At 37.2% G+C, this 6,716-nt stretch overlaps 1 non-coding gene across 1 annotated transcript; it reads right to left on the bottom strand.

Annotated features, from left to right (window-relative positions):
* Nucleotides 1-209: 209 nt before the first annotated feature.
* LOC125727363 (U6 spliceosomal RNA) lies at nucleotides 210-316 on the bottom strand. Its single transcript, XR_007388723.1, has one exon. It is a non-coding gene; the product is annotated as a U6 spliceosomal RNA (small nuclear RNA).
* Nucleotides 317-6,716: the final 6,400 nt, after the last annotated feature.

Here is a 6,716-nt window from a genome sequence, read left to right as displayed (position 1 = left end):
GTCTTGTGTCACACTGTTTTTGCACACTTGCTCTTTATGTAGTCCTGTGTCGATGTAGTGTTATACATAGTACCATGGTCCTGGAGGAATGCTGTCTCATTCCACTGTGTATTGTATCACTGTATATGGTCAAAATGACAATAAAAGCCACTTGACTAGACTCTATCATTGCATGCAGTTTGATTAAGTTAGGAACCAGGGAAACCAAGCAAAATATGGAACGCTTCACGAATTTGCGTGTCATCCTTGCGCAGGGGCCATGCTAATCTTCTCTGTATCGTTCCAATTTTAGTATATGTGTTGCCATAGCAAGCACAGATTTACCAACAGATGAAAGAATATATAGGTGTGGAAGCGGTATGAGCTTTCCTCATGTCGGTGGCAAAGCAATGCCTATGCCCTGGCCCTATATTCTGCCAGAACATAAATATGAAGACAGCTGACGTGCTGCGAAATATTTCTCTCAAATGTACCTGAACAATTAGGTGTCAAAAATTTTCTGCCTCAGAATGACTTTGTCAAATGAAAAATGAAACAAGGTGAAAGTACAAGAGGATGTGTCCATTTTAAGATGCAGATGAGACTCAATTTCAAGCATGTTCATTGGAGAGAAAAATTTACAATTCTTGGGTAATCTTTTCAGGATGAAATTTTTTTGATTCAAGGACAAAATTCCACGCTTCCCTTAAAGTCAATTTTAAGAATTTTCATTAGATAAAATTTTACAACTCTCCGGTTAGGGTTAGGGCTAGGATTAGGGTTAGGGTTTTTACAATTCTCCAGTAATCTTTTCTGGACCTAATTCTTTTGATTCAAGGATTCAATTCCTCGCTTTCTTTAGCATTTAAGCGTCAAAAAAAATTCTGCATGATATTTTAGTCAACTGTATGATGAAAGAGGGTCAAAGTCAAAGTGGGAGTTTCCAATTTAAAATGCAGATTAGAGTCAATTTCAAGCATTTTTATTAGATAAAATTTTACAACTCTCAGGTTAGGGTTAGGGTTAGGATTAGGGTTAGGGTTTTTACAATTCTCCAGTAATCTTTTCTGGACCTAATTCTTTTGATTCAAGGATTAAATCCTCGCTTCCTTTAGCATTTAAGTGTCAAAAAAAATTCTGCATGATATTTTAGTCAACTGAATGATGAAAGAGGGTCAAAGTCAAAGTGGGAGTTTCCAATTTAATATGCAGATGAGAGTCAATTTCAAGCATTGTCATTGGAGAAAAAAAATCACACTTCTCTGCTAATCTTTCCTGGATCAAAAGTTTTTGATTAAAGGAATAAATTACAGACTTTCTTTAGAATGTACTTGTCAAAAATGATCTGTCTCAGAATATCTTCATGAACTGAACGATGGAAAAAGGTCAAAGTCCAAGTGGGAGTTTCCAATTTAAAATGCAGATTAGAGTCAATTTCAAGCATTGTCATTGGAGAAAAAAAATCACACTTCTCTGGTAATCTTTCCTGGATCAAAAGTTTTTGATTCAAGAACTAAATTACACACTTTCTTTAGCATGTACTTGTCAAAAATGATCTGTCTCAGAATATCTTCATGAACTGAACGATGGAAAAAGGTCAAAGTTCAAGTGTGAGTTTCCAATTTAAAATGCAGATTAGAGTCAATTTTAAGAATTTTCATTAGATAAAATTTTACAACTCTCCGTTTAGGGTTAGGGCTAGGATTAGGGTTAGGGTTTTTACAATTCTCCAGTAATCTTTTCTGGACCTAATTCTATTGATTCAAGGATTAAATCCTCGCTTCCTTTAGCATTTAAGTGTCAAAAAAAATTCTGCATGATATTTTAGTCAACTGAATGATGAAAGAGGGTCAAAGTCCAAGTGGGAGTTTCCAATTTAAAATGCAGATTAGAGTAAATTTCAAGCATTGTTTTTGGAGAAAAAAAAATCACCCTTCACTGGTAATCTTTCCTGGATCAAAAGTTTTTGATTCAAGAACTAAATTACACACTTTCTTTAGCATGTACTTGTCAAAAATGATCTGTCTCAGAATATCTTCATGAACTGAATTATGAAAGAGGATCAAAGTCCAAGTGGGAGTTTCCAATTTTAAATGCAGATTAGAGTCCATTTCAAGCATTGTCATTGGAGAAAAAAATCACACTTCTCTGGTAATCTTTCCTGGATCAAAAGTTTTTGATTCAAGGAATAAATGACAGACTTTCTGTAGCATGTACTTGTCAAAAATGATCTGTCTCAGAATATCTTCATTAACTGAACGATGGAAAAAGGTCAAAGTCCAAGTGGGAGTTTCCAATTTAAAATGCAGATTAGAGTCAATTTTAAGAATTTTCATTAGATAAAATTTTACAACTCTCCAGTTAGGGTTAGGGCTAGGATTAGGGTTAGGGTTTTTACAATTCTCCAGTAATCTTTTCTGGACCTAATTATTTTGATTCACGGATTCAATTCCTCGCTTCCTTTAGTATTTAAGTGTCAAAAAAAATTCTGCATGACATTTTAGTCAACTGAATGATGAAAGAGGGTCAAAGTCAAAGTGGGAGTTTCCAATTTAAAATGCAGATTAGAGTCAATTTCAAGCATTTTCATTAGATAAAATTTTACAACTCTCAGGTTAGGGTTAGGGTTAGGATTAGGGTTAGGGTTTTTACAATTCTCCAGTAATCTTTTCTGGACCTAATTCTTTTGATTCAAGGATTAAATCCTCGCTTCCTTTAGCATTTAAGTGTCAAAAGAAATTCTGCATGATATTTTAGTCAACTGAATGATGAAAGAGGGTCAAAGTCCAAGTGGGAGTTTCCAATTTAAAATGCAGATTAGAGTCAATTTCAAGCATTGTCATTGGAGAAAAAAAATCACACTTCTCTGCTAATCTTTCCTGGATCAAAAGTTTTTGATTCAAGGAATAAATTACAGACTTTCTTTAGCATGTACTTGTCAAAAATGATCTGTCTCAGAATATCTTCATGAACTGAACGATGGAAAAAGGTCAAAGTCCAAGTGGGAGTTTCCAATTTAAAATGCAGATTAGAGTCAATTTTAAGAATTTTCATTAGATAAAATTTTACAACTCTCCGGTTAGGGTTAGGGCTAGGATTAGGGTTAGGGTTAGGGTTTTTACAATTCTCCAGTAATCGTTTCTGGACCTAATTCTTTTGATTCAAGGATTCAATTCCTCGCTTCCTTTAGTATTTAAGTGTCAAAAAAAATTCTGCATGACATTTTAGTCAACTGAATGATGAAAGAGGGTCAAAGTCAAAGTGGGAGTTTCTAATTTAAAATGCAGATTAGAGTCAATTTCAAGCATTTTCATTAGATCAAATTTTACAACTCTCAGGTTAGGGTTAGGGTTAGGATTAGGGTTAGGGTTTTTACAATTCTCCAGTAATCTTTTCTGGACCTAATTCTTTTGATTCAAGGATTAAATCCTCGCTTCCTTTAGCATTTAAGTGTCAAAAAAAATTCTGCATGATATTTTAGTCAACTGAATGATGAAAGAGGGTCAAAGTCCAAGTGGGAGTTTCCAATTTAAAATGCAGATTAGAGTCAATTTCAAGCATTGTCATTGGAGAAAAAAAATCACACTTCTCTGCTAATCTTTCCTGGATCAAAAGTTTTTGATTCAAGGAATAAATTACAGACTTTCCTTAGCATGTACTTGTCAAAAATGATCTGTCTCAGAATATCTTCATGAACTGAACGATGGAAAAAGGTCAAAGTCCAAGTGGGAGTTTCCAATTTAAAATGCAGGTTAGAGTCAATTTTAAGAATTTTCATTAGATAAAATTTTACAACTCTCCGGTTAGGGTTAGGGCTAGGATTAGGGTTAGGGTTTTTACAATTCTTCAGTAATCTTTTCTGGACCTAATTCTTTTGATTCAAGGATTAAATCCTCGCTTCCTTTAGCATTTAAGTGTCAAAAAAAATTCTGCATGATATTTTAGTCAACTAAATTATGAAATAGGGTCAAAGTCCAAGTGGGAGTTTCCATTCTAAAATGCAGAGTTGAGTTAATTTCAAGCATTTTTCATTGGAGACTCAATTCTACATGTCCCCGGTCATCTGTTCTGTATCAGATACTTTAGATTCAAAGACCTAAATACAGAACTGTGGTACAAATAACATTTGAGTCAGCATAGCCATCTGATATTTTCCTCATCTTCACATATAACCATAAGATGCTTGTACCAGGCTCAGTCTTTTCCAGTGAAAGAATTTCATGCTGCTTTATATTTTTCTGATTATTCCAATCATCTATACTGAACAGGTTTCCTCCTAACGTCCATTCCTTGAGAAGTATTGCAATAGTTTCATTTAGGAATATTCCACATGGTGTCCAATACCTCAATAACGTTTTGCACAACCAATTGCACTGTTGCACTTCACACTTAGCCTGTCTTACCTCCTATCATCACTTCTATTTCTTCTATTGCACTGTCTTGTGTCACACTGTTTTTGCACACTTGCTCTTTATGTAGTCCTGTGTCGATGTAGTGTTATACATAGTACCATGGTCCTGGAGGAATGCTGTCTCATTCCACTGTGTATTGTATCACTGTATATGGTCAAAATGACAATAAAAGCCACTTGACTAGACTCTATCATTGCATGCAGTTTGATTAAGTTAGGAACCAGGGAAACCAAGCAAAATATGGAACGCTTCACGAATTTGCGTGTCATCCTCGCGCCACCGGACGGACGATCTTCTGCTTTAAGTGAAACAATTGTTCCAACTGTAACGGCTCACCATTGGCCGGCACCGCTGAAATGTTTCAGGACTGTCCCCGCGCGATTGGCAGAGTACGCGACTGTTTCCCTGCGCCATTGGCCGGCACGGCTATGTCCCGCCTCACTCTGGGACGAAATGTTTCAGCGAGATGTTTCAAATTTCCCTCCGCTCATTGGCCGAGCCGCGAGTGCGCCCGCCCGCGGCTATGGCCCGCCCCCCTGCCGGCGCGCTTATATGAATGGGGACTAAGGCTGCGGGGACATTATTATCGTTGCATCTTTCAGCACTTTTTGCTTACTTTTTCCCGTTTTGCACGGCTCTTACAGGTCAGCTTCTAACGGACTTTGTGCCGAAATCTCGCCCCGTTATTCTTCTTTTTTCGGGTCTTTCACCGTTCGATTTTGTACATTGCAGATCATCATTTTCTTCTTGATGCTATATGTCATATTTCATAAAGTGCCGCTGCTCAGAATGTAATTTAAAAGAAATATTTCGTTCAGAACATTTTTTTCCTTTGTCATTAGTAATACTTCTTGCAAGTAATTTAATATAGAAGCAGTTCTCCTGTTTGATTAAAAAGATTTAAAAAAAAAAAAAACTCCCAAGGAAGCATTATATTAATATATCAACAAATTTCTATTCAATTATTTCTTGCGTTACGCTTGCATTTATTGAGCCGTTTACTTTATTTTTTTTTCAAAGAATGCACTTTTAACACAGACACAGCCGTTTGCTTAAAATCATAAAATAGAATTCTCAAGGAAGCATTTCAATATATCAATATGTATTTTTTTATTTAATTTTGTCTATCATTACGCTTTCATTTATTGAGCCGTTCAGGTTTTTTTTTTTTTTTCAAAAAATGCACTTTTAATATAGGCACAGCCCTGTTTGATTAAAATCATAAAATAGAATTCTCAAGGAAGCATTTTAATATATCAATATGTATTTTTCAATTTAATTATGTCTTGCGTTACGCTTGCATTTATTGAGCCGTTTAGTTTTTTTTTTTTTTCAAAGAATGCACTTTTAACATAGGCACTGCTCTGTTTGATTAAAATCATAAAATAGAATTCTCAAGGAAGCATTTCAATATATCAATATGTATTTTTTTATTTAATTTTGTCTATCATTACGCTTTCATTTATTGAGCCGTTCAGTTTTTTTTTTTTTTTTCAAAAAATGCACTTTTAACATAGGCACAGCCCTGTTTGATTAAAATCATAAAATAGAATTCTCAAGGAAGCATTTCAATATATCAATATATATTTTTTTTATTTAATTGTCTTGCATTATGCTTGCATTTATTGAGCCGTTTATTATTTTTTTTCCTATCAGAAATGGACTCCGCGCCAGTTTTTCGCTTTGAGCACAGTGGGGAGCTCACCCTGCGCCCCTCACCCGAGGCACTGGCCACCCAGAGAGCCCTCGTGGGCCAGACTGGGACGACCCCGAGCCAGGCCAAGGATCCGGCGGTAGTATTGACCGAGGCCAGGAGCAGAGTGGTGGCTCGAGGAGGAGACCCCCGGGACCAGCGGCTGGTGGCAAGCGAGTGTGCCATCCAGTTTGGCCGGTACCGGGGGAAATCCTTCAAGTGGCTCCTGTCCAATGACGTCGGATACGCTGCCATGGTCCTGGCTGGGCATCAGGCGGAGAAGGAGTCCGGCAACCTGAGTGACACTGCGGCGGCGAGCGGCGCCACGCGCAACAAAGATGTGTTCCTCAGGTAAGCGATTAGACCAACGAGGCAGAAAATCACCACATCCCACCGACATCAGTACAAAAGTCCCATGTTAACCAATCTCTTATTCCATTTATGCACACAGGTATGCCAGCTCCTTCCCCCGCATGAGCGAGGTCATCAGGCAGCGTCGGCGCCAGGAGGCTCCGTCGCACAAGACTCTCGTGGGGTTCGGTGCACACAAGTCTTGCACCTATAAGGACCTGTACGAGTCCAAGGACAGGGAGAGGAGGAGGTAAAGTCTTTGTTTTACATATTGTAGTCTG

Source organism: Brienomyrus brachyistius, unplaced genomic scaffold, assembly GCF_023856365.1.
Source record: "Brienomyrus brachyistius isolate T26 unplaced genomic scaffold, BBRACH_0.4 scaffold94, whole genome shotgun sequence".
In the NCBI taxonomy this organism is placed as follows: Eukaryota; Metazoa; Chordata; class Actinopteri; order Osteoglossiformes; family Mormyridae; genus Brienomyrus; species Brienomyrus brachyistius.
This window is presented reverse-complemented; position numbering and strand designations above follow the sequence as displayed.